Source organism: Rhinopithecus bieti, unplaced genomic scaffold (assembly GCF_001698545.2).
Source record: "Rhinopithecus bieti isolate Rb0 unplaced genomic scaffold, ASM169854v2 scaffold_6776, whole genome shotgun sequence".
Lineage (NCBI taxonomy): Eukaryota > Metazoa > Chordata > Mammalia > Primates > Cercopithecidae > Rhinopithecus > Rhinopithecus bieti.
Window position 1 is genome coordinate 524,824 of NW_016805299.1, and position 15,590 is coordinate 540,413.

Below are 15,590 nucleotides of genomic sequence, written 5' to 3' on the forward strand. Positions count from 1 at the left end.
TCAAGCTATGTCCCTGAGGTGCTGCCTAAGAAATTGGGCTCAAACACTTTGATTGCTTTTTTCCAAAGACCCCTAATGTGCAGCTCCACTGCAGGGTTTCCACTGGGCATTATCCATTCCTGCTATTGGATCTCTGCTGCAAGACACCAAACTCATTAATGGCCTCTGTGCTCACATCCTTGTCCCAGTCAGTGCCAAGACCACTTAAGCTGTGTGTTAGTCCTTACACGGACTAGGCAGTGCCACACCTCTGCCTCTACCTTCTAGAATGCTTCCTGGAATACCTGCCTCAAATACTTCCTGTGTCACCTGAGGCAAGTGACTTAGCTTCTTCAAGCCCCAGTATCCTCCTCTATAAAAAAGGGACCTTATACAATAGTAGATGTGCAAGTGCTTTGTGACCACAAGGCCCAAGCTGATGTACCTTGGGATTACTATCACTGTTGCTGTTTTCAGTGGGCTGTTGTCAGTCCGGCCAGGAGCTTCTGTTGAGTGACCCATTGATTGACTGGCTTCTTTTCTTTGCCCCAACCAGACCCCTCTGTGAGCTGCTTGTGCTGAGCCTGGGCTGGGAAGATGCTCTCAAACACCTGTTGTGGGCCAGGCTGGGAAGTCTAGGAAGAAGCAAATCAAATAAATATTTTGCTGGGAATATACACTAAGGAATATAAATCATTATTATAAAGATACATGCACACATATGTTCACTGCAGCACTATTCACAATAGCAAAGACGTGGAATCAACCCAAATGCCCATCAATAATAGACTGGATAAAGAAAATGTGGTACATGTGCATCATGGAATACTATGCAACCGTAAAAAGGAATGACATCATGTCCCTTGCAGGGACATGGATGGAGCTGGAAGCCATTATCCTCAGCAAACTAATACAGGAACAGAAAAGCAAACACCGCATGTTCTTACTTGTAAGTAGTAGCTGAACAGTGAGAACACATAGACACAGGGTGGGGAAGAACACACACTGGGACCTGTAGCGGGGTGGGGGGGTGGAGAGCATCAGGATAAATAGCTAATGGATGCTGGGCTTAATACTTAGGTGATGGGTTGATGGGTGCAGCAAACTACCATGTTTACCTGTATAACAAACCTGCACATCCTGCACAGGTATCCCGGAACTTACATTTAAAAAAAAGAAAAAAGGAATATTTTGCTATTGTTTCCTTACACCCAGTTCCCAGTCCATTGTATGTGTGCAATTGGGGGCAGCCTGGAGGAGTGGAAAAAACTGGCTGAGCTCTACCTCCCCATTGCTGGGAGCCCTGACAAGGCTGGGACCATGTCTGACTTTTCCCTGCATCTCTAGAGCCCAGAATAGAGCCTGGGACTGAACTGGCACTCACTAAGTATGTGTTTATATATGAAATAATTTTGGGAAACTTATCTCAGGTCTCTGAGCCTCAGCTTCCTTATCTGTAAAATGGGGATGATAATACAGCTTAACTCATAAGTTCATTGTGAGGATTAAAAGTAACAATCTATGCAAGGTACTTAGAATAGTGCCTGGCATGTAATGATGATGCTCTCATGTACTTAGAGAAACAAAGGCTCAGAGAAGGTAATTGCTTTGTTCAATGTAAAGTGGGAGAGCTGGGAATGGAATTTAGGTTTGTCTAACTCCAGAATCTCAGATGTTGACCACTATTGTCTATTACCTGAGGTAGAGATGGCTGGTTGACCCACAGCATCCACTTCCTTCCCTATTTCAGAGTAATAGAACTGTCAAGTTTTGTTTAAGCACCTGGCCATCTAGAATAAAGACTATGTTTTGCAGCCTCCCTTTCAGCTAGATGTTGAGTTCTGGCTGGTAACAGAAGTTAGGTGTGAAACTTCGGGAAGTCTCCTTGAAGGGAGTAGACATGAATTCCCTTACGAGTCTCACTCTGTCGCCCAGGCTGGAGTGCAGTATCGTGATCTTGGCTCCCGGCAACCTATGCCTCCCAAGTTCAAGTGATTCTCCTGCCTTAGCCTCCCCAGTAGCTGATGGTTGAGATTGTGACCTAATAGCTGTAGCATCAGCCAGCAGACAGCTTAGATCATGAAGTGACAGCAAGATAATGAAGCCACACATGGTGCAGCGACCAGGCAGCAGGAACCTGCGTCCCTGACAATGTAGCATCCATCGTATCAGCCTGTTTTGAAGTCAGAAAAAAACTTGGATCTGTTTAAGTCTCTGTTATTTTGGATATGAACGTAATCCTAACTAATTCACTGTTGTTTCTCAATGGTAGACTTTCAATAACTAAATATGCCCTACCATAGTATCGCTCAGACTGCAATGTGATGAAAATTATTTGTTGTCTGTGTCGTGAGAGTGAGCTCTGTGATGGCAGGGACTCTGATTTTTCTCTGCTGAGTCTCCACTGACTAGTCCTGTGCCAGGTACCCAGCAGGTTAGTGGCTCTGTATTGTGCTAGCTGAGCTGAGCTGGAGCCCTGTTTCCCAGAAATCCTTCTCCTGCATAGTTCCAGCTTAGCAGGGGCTGCAGGAGATATTTTGCGTGAGATTCAGAAGGTGGCAGTGAAGTAGCAGCCATATTCTTTCTGGGCTGGGAAGGTCAGTGTGGGGACCTGAGTTCTTGCTCTTGATTGCTTCTCTCCTGGCTTGCCTGGTTGGCCTGGGGCAGCAGCCAGGGTTCTGTGGCTCCTCCAGCTCTTACTCCATCTGCCTGTTCAGCTTCCCTGAATCTTGGGCTGGGAGCATGTGCAGTTCCATGATGAAGGGTTCCAGCTTCTCCAAGAGGCCATCTGTCATTGAAGTTAGAGGCTTAGGGTGGTGGGAATCCTCGTGGGTCCCAGTTTGTCCTTGCTTCTCCTACTTCATATCATCTTCCCTTCTGCACTGCCAGCCCTGTGGCCCTCATATGGAAGCATATGGACTATCTAACCAGCTCCCACACTTGCATAAGATCAATCGCTGTAATTAATAAATATTTTTCTTTCCCTTTTTTTTTTTTTTTCCTTTTCTAATGATACAGTGTCTCACTTTCACCCAGGCTGGAGTGCAGCGGCACATTCATGGATCACTGCAGTCTTAACCTCCCGGTCATAAGCCATTCTCCTGCCTCAGCCTCCTGAGTAACTGGGGCTACAGGTGAGTGGCACCACATCCCTCTAATTTTTTGATTTTTTGTTGAGATTGGGGTCTTGCTTTTGCCCAGGCTGGTCTCAAACTCCTGGCCTCAAGCAACCCTCCTGCCTTGGTTTCTCAAGGGGCTGGTATTACAGGTGTGAGCCACTGTAAATTTCTTATTCTGTGTATCTTCTGGTGGTTCTTTCTCTGATTGATACATAGGTATTCAATAAGTACTTATTAAGTGAGTTAAGGAATGATTTATATGATTGGCCCCCCTGGTACGTGGTACCTACTAATCAATGTCTATCTCTATCTGCTTGGAGGCTGATGCAGGTGGGAGAAGGACTTGGGCTCAAACTCTAAGACCATATGTTTCCCAGCCCTTTTGGCACAGCATGTCTGTCTGTGTCCAAGTAGAGTTAGAAGGGGCCTGTGAGCCAGAGGGTGCTAAGAGAGAATATAAGGAGGGGACTTAGTGTGATATTTCGGTTGGCCTGGATGCAGGTCTCAGTCACTCTGACAATGCCCATCTGATATGGTTTGGCTGGGTCCTCACCCAAATCTCATCTTGAATTGTAGCTCCCATAATTCCCTCATGTTTCAGGAGGGACCCAGTGGGAGATAATTGAATCATGGAAGTGATTTCCCCCATTCTATTCTCATGGTAGTGGATTAGTCTCATGAGATCTGATGGTTTCATAAGGGGAAACCCCTTTTGCTTGGCTCTCATTTTTCTCTTGTCTGCCACCATGTGAGACCGGCCTTTCACCTTCCACCATGATTGTGAGGTATCCCAGCCGTGTGGAACTTTGAGTCCATTAAACTGCTCTCTTTTGTAAATTGCCCAGTCTTGGGTATGTCTTCATCAGCAGCATGAAAACAGACTAATACAGTATATTGGTACCAGAAGTGGGGTGCTGCTGAAAAGATACCTGAAAATGTGGAAGCAACTTTGGAACTGGGTAACAGGCAGAGGTTGGAACAGTTTGGAGGGCTCAGAAGAAAACAGGAAAATGTGGGACAGTTTGGAACTTCCTAGAGACTTGTTGAATGGCTTTGACCAAAATATTGACAATGATATGGACCATGAAATCCAGGCTGAGTGGTCTCAGATGGAGATGAGGGACTTGTTGGAAACTGGAGCAAAGGTGACTCTTGTTACGTTTTCTCAAAGAAACTGGCAGCATTTTGCCCCTGCCCTAGAGATTTGTGAAACTTTGAACTTGAGAGAGATGATTTAGAGTATCTGGTGGAAGAAATTTCTTCGCAGAAAAGCATTCAAGAGGTGACTTGGGTACTGTTAAAACCATTCAGTTTTAAAAGGAAAACAGCATAAAAGTTTGGAAAATTTGCATCCTGACAATGCGATAGGAAAGAAAATCCCATTTTCTGAGGAGAAATTCAAGCCAGCTGCAGAAATTTGCATAAGTAACTAGGAGCCACCAAGACAATGGGGAAAATATCTCCAGGGCGTGTCAGAGACCTTTGTGGCAGCCCCTCCCATCACAAGCCGAGAGCCCTAGGAGGATTCCTGGGCCTGGCCCAGGGTCCCTCTGCTGTGTGCAGTCTAGGGACTTGGTGCCCTGCATCCCAGCCACTCTAGCTGTGATTAAAAGGTGCCAAGCTATAGCTCGGTCCATGGCTTCAGAGTTGCAAGCCCCAAGCCTTGGTAGCTTCCATGTGGTGTTGAGCCTGTGGGTGCACAGAAGTCAAGAATTGAGGTTTGGGAACCTCTGCCTAGATGTCAGAGGATGTATGGAAACACCTGGATGTTCGGGTAGAAGTTTGCTGCAGGGGCGGGGCACTCATGGAGAAACTCTGCTAGGGCAGTGTGGAAGGGAAATGTAGTGTGGCCACCCTCACACAGAGTCCCCACTGGTGTGCTGTCTAGTGGAGCTGTGAGAAGAGGGCCACCATCCTCCAGACCCCAGATTGGTAGATCCACCGACAGCTTGTACCGTGCACCTGGAAAAGCCACAGACACTCAACGGCAGCCAGTGAAAGTAGCTGGGAGAGAGGCTGTACCCTGCAAAGCCACAGGGGCAGAGCTGCCCAATACCATGGGAACGTACCTCTTGCATCAGCATGACCTGGATGTGAGACACGGAGTCGAAGGAGATCATTTTGAATCTTTACTGGATTTTGGACTTGCATGGGGCTTGTAGCCCCTTTGTTTTGGCCAATTTCTCCTATTTGGAATAGGGGTATTTATCCAATGCCTGTACCCCCATTGTATCTAGGAAGTAACTACCTTGCTTTTGGTATTACAGGCTCATAGGCAGGAGGGACTTGCCTTATCTCGGATGAGACTTTGGACTGTGGACTTTTGAGTTAATGCTGAAATGACTTAAGACTTTGGGGGACTATTGGGAAGGCATGATTGGTTTTGAAATGTGAGGACATGAGATTTGGGAGGGGGCAGGGGCAGAATGGTATGGTTTAGCTGTGTCCCCACCCAAATCTTATCTTGAACTGTATCTTCCATAATTCCCTCATGTTGTGGGAGGGACCCAGCGGGAGATAATTGCATCATGAAGGCGGTTTCCCTCATACTGTTCTTGTGATAGTGAATAAGTCTCAAGAGATCTGATGGTTTTATAAGGGGAAACCCCTTTCGCTTGGCTGTCATTCTTCTCTTGTCTGTCACCATGTGAAACGTACTTTCACCTTCCACCATGATTGTGAGGCTTCCCCAGCTATGTGGAACTGTGAGTCTAGTCTATTAAACTTCTTTCTTTTGTAAATTGCTCAGTCTTGGGTATGTCTTTATCAGCAGCAGGAAAACGGACTAATACACCATCTCTGGCCCAGAATGGGCATCCTGAAGTCTGGGGGACCATCAGTTTGTCTAACCAGCCTTTGCAGAATGGACAAGAAGAAATACCTGAGGCTAATGCCTCTGACTCTCAATCTTATCCTCACTTAAAGGACTCAAGAGATGTGGATGGCTCCTTATCATGCCCCAGGAACCCTCTACCAGCTCTCCATCAGCCTTGTGATAAAAGTCAAGACCCTTAAATCTGTGTACAAGATTCTCTGTGACTTTGCCCTTGAACCCCAGCCAGCACAATAATGTCCCACATCATTTGGCCTTAACCTCAGTGAAATTGAATGAATCAGATGTGCAGGTCTATGCACTGTAAGTTTTTGTTTGTTTGTTTGTTTGTTTTGAGACAGAGTCTCGCTCTGTCACCCAGCCTGGAAAGCAGTGGTGCAATCTTGGCTCACTGCAACCTCTGCCTTTTGGGCTCAAGTGATTCTCCTGCCTCAGCCTCCTGAGTAGCTGGGATTACAGGTGCCTGCCACCACGCCCAGCTAATTTTTATATTTTTAGTAGAGACGGAGTTTCTCCATGTTGGCTAGTCTGGTCTCAAACTCCTGACCACAAGTGATTCACCTGACTTTGCCCCTCAAAGTGCTGGGATTACAGGTGTGAGCCACTGTGTCCGGCCTATGCACCTATACATTTTTATCTTCAGTTATTCTGTGTGATCAAGAGCCTCAGTTTTTAAGACTTTTTTTCCCCAGATCCGGAGACTCTTCTTGGAGGTGGAAGAGTCAAGTCCAAAGTTTTTTTCCCTTAAGAAGCTGTTTGTCTATCTGTTCACCCATCTATCTGTTCATCCACCCATCCATCCAATCGCTTATCTATCTTTCCACTGCCCTCTGGCTCTACTCTGCGCCAGACCCTGTGATCATGCTGAGAATCTTGGAGATGAATCAAATATACCCTCTGATCTCCAGCAGCTCACAGTGGGATAGACAAAGATGATACAACTAGACAACAAAAAATATAAAAACATAAGTGCCATCTTGAGAAAAGTCAAAAGCCATGGAAGCATAGAGGATGTCCCATCCCAGCCATGGGGGTCAGAGGAGGCTTCCTAGCAGAGGAGACATTTGAGCTGGCTTTGAAGTACAAGAAGGCATTAGCTAGACAGGGAAAGCATGAAAGAGTCATGCAGAGAGTACTACATATGCAAAGGCCCAGAAAGGGTAAGAGAGCATGTTACACTGGTTGCAAACTATGTGCGGTGAAGATGGTTGAGGGGTGAGAGAGAAGTCACAGCGAGGGCCTAGTCCAGATTTCTTGCCCCATGAATTTGTTCCAGGTTATTCTGGAAGTGGGGAGGGAGGAGGTGCCGATGGAGGCCCCACAGAGCCAGTGCGGCCTGTATTTAGCAACTGGTGCTAGGTTCGAGTGAGTACGCACTAGGCCTGGGGGATCCTTGGGCAAGAGGAGTTATGTGGCTCAGTTTCAGGCCATCTCCTCAAGCAGATGTGCATGAGCAGATGAGGCACAAACTGCAGTTGGGCAGATGGGGTCAATTCTTGGCTCTGTATAGACAGGTAACTTTGGACAAATCACTTTTTGAGCCTCAGTTTCCCATGGCTCAGTTGGGAATATATCATTTATCCTAGAAGGCTGGTGATAACATTACTTTTCTCCCTTCCCTTTTCCTTACAAGATGAATCCAAATGGTCACTCTAGGTGAGGCCCAGGGAGAGAACCCCTTGGTACCCAAACTTGCTTTCCCCAGTTCATTTTGGTCAGAGTGTCCAAAATATGGTTCTGAATACATCACCCACTGCTTGCGGAAAAAAGCACACATTTCTTAGTAAGGCATTCAAGAAATCTGAAACTTTTTAATATAATCTCTACCTTCTATTCATCCATCCACCCATCTGGCTGGCTGTCCTTTCATCTCTGTGTTCACCCCCTTATTCACTCAACAAACACTCATTTCTTGTCTCATCCCTCCTCCTCCTTTTCTTTCTTCTTATGCTCAGTCTCTCCAAATGGCCAGCTTCCTTGACCTCATGTTTGTGTGAACAGGCTCTTCCTTCTGTTCAGTGGATGCGGTGGGATGCTTCCCTTCTTTTCCTACCACTCACCTACTTTTTCTTCAAGGCCAAACTCAAAGGTCCCTTCCTCCATGAAGCCTCTTGCCTTATCAGCTATCCTCCTTCTGGTCTTCCACTCTTAATGGCTTATCTTTTTATGGGACATGTATTCCATAGCATTGTTTTTTTGTCTGTCTGTTACCCACTGACCTTCCACCCTACTCCAGCAGGGTGGCCTCTTTGTACATTTGTTTAGGTTGTACACTGCACAGGAACACCCAGCTGAGGAATGTACCCTAATGTGAGGGCTGTACCTCTCTGGAGGGAAGAGTGCTTTTTTTCTAATTCATACAAAGGTACCTGTTCTCCAAGTGATGAGCTCAAGTGGCTGAGTTCACCCATATGGGGCACCTTTTTCTGTTTCCTACACAGGGGCTTTGAGTTAGTGGTGACCTTCCCTTGATTCTAAGTTTCTGTAGGCCAGGAACATGTTGGCTTCATCCCTGTTCCCCCAGCTCCTAGCATAGCAGTGCCAGGCCCCAGAGACCTCCATAAATGTTCTCGGAATTGAAAGGAGAAGGCTATCAGTAGTGAATCTCTGTTCACTGGGCCTTGGAAGGGCAGGACTCATTGCCTATCTTGTAGGGAGACAAGGCTTCCGAGTTGATGCAGTGGTGATGGCAGGTTTGTTTGGAAATTCCCCAGTAAGTGGTGTTCTGGGCCTGTCTCCCAGGGACCTCAAGAGCTTGCTGGAAGACCTGCAGACCAGGGCTCCTCCAAATATTGTTTTAAACTGATTGATGCCATGCCAGGCAGGGAAAGGACAGGCATTTTTCATACATGAAAAACAATACATTCTGGGGCCAAGATGAAATTATTTTACATTTATACGATAACAGGCAGAGAGACAAAGACGATGTTTGAGGACGTTTAAACCCTCAAAATCATTAGTCACTGTCCCAGCAGGCTACACAAATAAATGATCAATGCACAGAAAAACAAGGCCCTCTGAGGTGTTTGCCCAAGACCACTTATGTGTCAAACAGACTTATTAGATGTGAAGGGAATGATTATTTGTACAAAGTGAAATGAACATGTGCAATAATATTGTAAAATGTTTATTAGTCTAGAGTGTGCTGAATGTTCCTAAAATATATCAGGTTCTCAGCTTGCATTTAATGTACTGTTATAAATGATATCACATCCTTCCAAGCCGATTTTCCGCTTAACGCTAAGCTTCTTTGCTGGGGAAATCGTGTTTTCAGATCCCAAGTATGAAAACATTGTGGGGTTAAACTCTCCCTTCTACTCCCTAACCCCCACCCCAATCAGTTACCTCCCTATAAAACTTGTCCTGAGTCTGGCTGGGAGGGATAGGGCAGTTGGTCAGGCCAGATGGTGGTTGGAAAAGGAAAAGGGGGTGAATGAGTTATTGTGGTGGGGACATTAGGCTGGAAGTCCGGTGATGCAGATTTCAGGATCTGCTCACTAATCTCCTGCTGTGTGACCTTGGGGTAGTCCCTTCCCCTCTCCAGGCCTTAACAATCTCAGTCAGAAAATAGGAATAAAGAGACTCCCAGAGCTATACGTTTACGTATTCTAAATCCCAGCTTACTGAGTCATGAGTCTGAAAGATAAAAAGAGATTCTGGAAGTGAACAAATAAAGTGCTATAGAAAAATTCTTATTTTTTTCTATGATTCTGGCCAATTCTTACTTAACCTTTAAGGCCCTGACCAAATGTCCCCTCCTCTGGGAAGCCTTCTCTGACCCGCTAACCAGCTGGTCAGTCTGTCATCTTTGCGCTAACAGTGCGAAATCCTTGTGTCTCTTACTGCCCCACCCAGCTCATGGTATCACCACATCTCTCTGTGTGAATAGGCTCTTCCTTCTGTTCAGTGGGGAAAGCTCTGCAGGAAGGAGAAAGTGGCTTCGTTCTTTGCTCTGCTTAGACCAGCAGGACTCTCCTCCCTCAGTGAGTCGTCTGCCTCCTTGAATGCAGCCACTGTGCTGGCCAGCTTCCTGGCATGCATGTCCAGCTGTCAGCTTGCTCTGAACTGAGGTCCCCAAAAGATCCCCAGACCTGGGCCAGGCACAGAGCTGGTACTCAGGAAATGATTAGTGGATGCTGGATGGGGAGGAGCCGAGCTAGTGTGACCTTTGGAGGTTATCCCTCTCCCACTCCACATGTTAAAGATGAGAGTTGTATACCAGAGTAGGGAAGGGATTGACTTGGGGGCTCCTCAGGCATCTTGGAGAAGGGTCAGAGAGAGTGTTTCCTATAACATGTCAACTCTGCACCCAAGAAGGAGGGGTAGAGGAGCCCAGCCAAATCCCTTGTCCTTGGCCCTGAACGGGGGTGGGAAGTATTGGTAGTGGGCAGTTCTTGGCATCAGCTGAGAGCACAGGGCTGGCTTTGGAGTTTGTGGAGGTGGTTAGGGATATGGGGGGTTTCCAGTTTCCTGGCTGAGTCACGTCCCTCTCCTTTTCCCTGCCTCACAAGGTTTGCTCAAAGGCCCCCTGGAGGGTGATCTTCTGTGAGCTCAACTGATGGTCTGGGGATCTTTTGGGGACCTCAGTTCAGAGCAAGCCGACAGCTGGACACGCGTGCCAGGAAGTTGGCCAGCTCAGCGGCTGCATTCATGGAGGCAGACGACTTGTTGAGGCAGGAGAGTCCTGCTGGTCTAAGCAGAGCAGAGAATGAAGCCACTTTCTCCTTCCTTCGCAGCTTTCCCCAGAAATGACTGAAAGCAATCTACATGGAAATATATACTAAAATGTGGGGAAATAAAGTTAGAAGTAAGCATTCAAGGCAAAGATTAAAAAGTGTAGGAAGGTAGGGTGGATTCTGGAGTGAGGCTTCTAAGCAGGGATCCTCCCCTAAGGCAGGCCCTGCACGCTATGGAGGCAGGTCATGTGTGTCACTCCAGGCTTCCAGCAGAGGGGACCCAAGCAGGTATGGGATTTATTGTGCTCACAAGATAAACACACAACCTTTGCTTAGAAGAGGGGCCAGTCCTTTGATTTGAGGCCAGAGAAAAACTCCTGCGATTTCTCAAAAACGGGCACACCATGTCCCCAAGAGCTGCCTGTCAGCAACATAAGCTGGCTGCTTCTTCCTCTGCCTCCCGTTTCTTCTCTTTATTCTCTTGCTCCACCTTCTCTACTTCCTCCTCCTCCTCCTCCTCCTCCTCATCCTTTTTCTTCTTTTCATAGAGTTTAGGAAAGCAGTCCTTGGAACACAGAAAGAAGTGTTCTGTTCAAGTTGAACCCCTGGTAACTGTCAGGGTGCTTGGGGTGGGAAGATAGCCAGGCCCCAGCATGAACTTCAGGCGGCCTGGGAAAGTGTTTCTCCCCACTATAGCAGTGGGCAGTGGTGGGTTCAGTGTTATCCCCACTGAAGCGCAGTGCTGTACTGAGCATCTTATAATGAGGGCCTTCTACGTGCCAGACATCATTGGGTACATCCTACGTTAACTCGGTTGGTCCTCAGCCTCCATTCAGGGTGGTTCTTCTTATTCTCAAGGTCATAGGCAGAATATGGAAGAGCTGGTTTTGGCACCAGGTTCTTGCACTCTCAGGCTAGCCCCTGGCAGCCCCACTCCTGTCTCACTGTATGAACCTGAGCATTTCTATGGTCCTGACTCTTGATTTTCTCATCTGTACAGTGAAGGCCATGTGTCCCTGAGAGTCCCTTTAAGTGGACAGTCTGTGGTTGCCTGAGTAGCTGAGTCCCCCTTTGCACTGGGCTCAGGTAGACATTTGGGGTGCACAGGGACTACCTCTTGTTTTACCCTAAGTAACTCTTCCCCTTTGTCCCTTGGGCAGAGGCTCCTCCTGCTGGTTGCCCTTAGAACCTGTCCCTGGATTGGACCTCTCCCACAAACTCCCTTCCCAGAGAGACTGAGACTCACAGGGAATCTGCATTCCTCAAGCAGGGATGGAGCCTCAAGATTTAGCACCTGAATCAACTTCTTAGGCTGCTGTGGGTGGGATAGGCTAGGTGGTACAGTGAATTGGGGATTGGGACAGAATATTCTCTTGCTTTAAACCCCACTAATTACACTACAATCCAAATTCCTTGCCATGCCCGTACATGACTGGGCTCCTGCTTCCCCTCTGACCTTGTTTCCTCCTACTGCTCCAGGGTACTCAGCATCCCCTCACATCAAGACAGCCTTTACGGCTTCTGTATTAGTGAAGGCTACCCAAGCTGCTGCAACTGATACCACTCCCAGATTTCTGTGGCTTAGCCCGATAGTTGGTTTCTTGCTCACTTTAAGAGTCCAGTGGGCTGCTCCAGTGGCAATCATGGGCATATCACAGCCTCATGGTGCCTCTCATCATGATAAGCATGTTCTGGGGCTTCATCAGCTTCTTGGTTCCCTGGTTCATCCCTAAGAGTCTTAGCAGAGTAGTTATCAGCACCATATTGGTGACCTGTTCGGTTTGCTGCTTTTTTTTTTTTTTTTTTTTTTTTTTGAGACAGGATCTCTGTTGCCCAGGCTGCAGTGTAGTGGCACGATCTTGGCTCACTGCAGCCTCAACCTCCCAGGCTCAGGATCCTTCTCCCTCCTGAGCTTCCTGGGTAGCTGGGACAACAGGAGCATGCCATCATGCCTTGCTAATTTTTTGGTATTTTATGTAGAGATAGTGTTTCACCATGTTGCCCAGGATGGTCTCGAACTCCTGGGCTCAAGCAGTCCTCCCACTTCTGCCTCGCAAAGTGCTGAGATTATAGGCATGAGCCACTGCACCCAGCTACTGCTATCTCTTTTGGCTGATTGCAATTCTTTTTCATTTCTGTCCTCTCTTTGGACCACAGTTGAAAAATGAAAGCAGCTGGTATCGGAAGCATCACTGGCCTTGAGGAAGAAGACATGCTCTGTAGTGCTAGTCATTGACGTTAGGAGAAGAGAATTCCTTTTAGATGCAAAATGTCCTCCAAACCAAGACCTTCTTCCTTGACTTGCCTGTTTCGGGCATCAGCTGCCTTAAACATTCGCACCATATCTGAATATCTTATTCTACAATGCAGTATTTCTTCCTCCACTTTTTTTACACTTTGACTTACTATGTGCCTACCTAACCTAAACTGTGCTGACTCCACAAAGCGTTTATGCACTCTTCTGAGAGAAGATGCTCTTCTGAGAATATTTTATTCTCTCCTTGGAATCTGTGGATTTGAAGATGGCGCCTGTCTTCTCCTAACGTGGGAATCAGCGAAGCGTTTAAAAACTGCTGCAAGATAAACAAGACTGGGATAGGGCAGTCAGTAGGAGAGCACGTTCAGAGGGAAGCTCTGTCACAACAGAATTACACCAAACTATATTTTCAGGATGAACTTCTTACCTCTTCCATCTCTCGGAATAAAATATTTTTCTGCTTCCAAAATAAAACAAATGCAAATGTTCCTGCTCCGTGTGGTGATTCAGGGACCCAGAAGCCTTGCATTTGGTGGCCCTGCCATCTGCTGGGGTGCCGATCCTCTGTGCTCAGCTGGCTCAGGTGACGGCAGGGAGCAGAGACATAGGGAGCAGAGGCATAGGGAGCAGAGGCATAGGGAGCAGAGGCATAGGGAGTAGAGGCATAGAAGACCACAAGGGGGTTTTCTGGCCCAGACTTGAGGGTGGCCCTTCATAAAACCTAGTCATACGGCCACACCTAACTGCAAGGAAGGCTGGGGAATACGCTCTAGCTGTGCACCCAGGATAAAGTACAAATGTGTTTGGTGAATAGCTAGTTTGTTCCTGCTGCAGCCTTAAAAGCCTTTTCCTTTACCTCCACCAGGCCCGAGGGATGGGCAGCAGAATTAGCACCCCCCGTGTTGCAGATGCAGAAACAAGGCTCAGAGAGACTGTCCACCTTGCCTCTTCCCACCACCCACCAAGGTCACATAGTGAGTTGGTGTCAGAGACCATGTCTCCTGGCCTGGGGCCTGTGCTTCTTCAGCTAGAAGCAGCCCGGTCACCCAACCCTCAGCATCCCCCACTGGCCTGGTCCTCCCCTAAGGCCCTTACCAATCTCCACTTTGTGTCAGAATTCACCAGGGACCTGGTGGTTCCTGGTCCAGAGGTGAGCTTCTGCAGGGTGAATGTACCTGCAGTACATGGAGTACGTGTACCTGCAGTATATATCTAGCTCAGTACATGGAGTGGGGCCTGGTATGGGCATAGCACAGAAGACTGAGCAGGGAGAGGCTTGCTCAAACCTCAGAAGGGCTGAGAGGTGAATGAGAGGAAGACAAGAGCGAGTGGGTGACAAATGAACTTGCTGAGCAGTGACTGGGATGTCCACAGCACTCTCTGCTGCTGAAGTCCGCCTCTCCCCACCACCCACCATGCCCTGGCAGCATAAAATCCCAGTTCCACCTCTGTCCTCACTATTGTGCCCCTCCCGCTGTCCCATCTCCCACTGTGCTCCAGCCACGAGGGCCTGCTCCAGTGTTGCTGCCTGGGCTGAGGTCTTCTGTGGCCCCTCCAGGGGCACACTCACCTTCCTCCAACCTGCCCTGTGCCTGTGGCTGACCTGTGTGTCCCATCAGTGGGCTCTGTGGAGTCAGGCCTCCAGTTGGGTTTGGTCACTGTGGGGTACCCACAGAGAGAGAAGCAGTATGGGTCAGGGTCTTCATTCCCACAGTTCTCTTCTTATAGATGTCTTGGACTGGTGCCTTGATCAGAGGCCATCACTCCTCCCAAAGAAGCCGACTGTAAGTTCCGGGAATCACTCCTTCCCCTCTTCCCTTCAGGATGATAACAGTTTTGCTGCTACTGGCCCAAAGCTACTGCTCTATTCCTTGTGTTCCTTTCACAATAGCCTCATTGTAAAGAATCTCTGCTTGAATTCTTCCTCTCCTCCCCTCCTTTCGCCTCCCCTCCCCTCCCCTCTCCTCTCTTTTCCTTTTTCTTTTTTTTTTCTTTCCTTCTTTCTTTCCTTTCTTCTCTTTCTTCTTTTTTTTCTTTTTTTCTTTTTTTCTTTTTTTTTTTGAGACAGAGTCTCACCCTATCACCCAGGCTAGAATGCAGTGGCATGATCTCGACTCACTGCAACCTCTGCCTCCCGGGTTCAAGCGATTCTCGCGCCTCAGCCTCCTGAGTAGCTGGGATTATAGGCATATACCACCACACCTGGCTAACATTCTTTGTTGAGACAGGGTTTCACCATGCTGACTCGGCTGGTCTTGAACTCTTGATCTCAGGCAATTTGCTTGCCTCGGCTTCCTAAAGTACTGGGATTACAAGCATGAGCCACCGTGCTTGGCCTGAATTCTATCTGGAGTGTGCTCCTGTTTCCTGTTGGGATGCCGACCTGCACGCCTCATCTCAGGGCCTCCATACTTGCTGTTCCCACTGCCCGGGGTGCTCTTCCCTCAGGTCTTTACATGGGCAACTACTTTTCAGCTTTAAGGTCTCAGCCTGACTAATGTTTTCTCAGACAGACTTTCCCAGAGACAGGGGTCACCTCTAGCCAAAGGTGTCCCCCTCACCCTGGTCGTTCTCAATCCCATAGCCCTAGATTAGTTTCTTCCTTGTATCTGTCAGTGTTTGCAATGTTTGTCTGGCTTTCTCCTCTGGAATGCAAGCTCCATGAGAGCCAGAGTTTTTATCTGTCTTATTTACTTCTCTATCCCCCAACCTAGGACAGTGTCTAG

General features: G+C 47.8%; 1 pseudogene; it reads left to right on the forward strand.

The window, feature by feature from the left end:
• The first annotated feature begins 11,368 nt into the window (after positions 1 to 11,368).
• LOC108529615 (V-type proton ATPase subunit e 1 pseudogene) lies at positions 11,369 to 12,809 on the forward strand (annotated as a pseudogene).
• Positions 12,810 to 15,590: the final 2,781 nt, after the last annotated feature.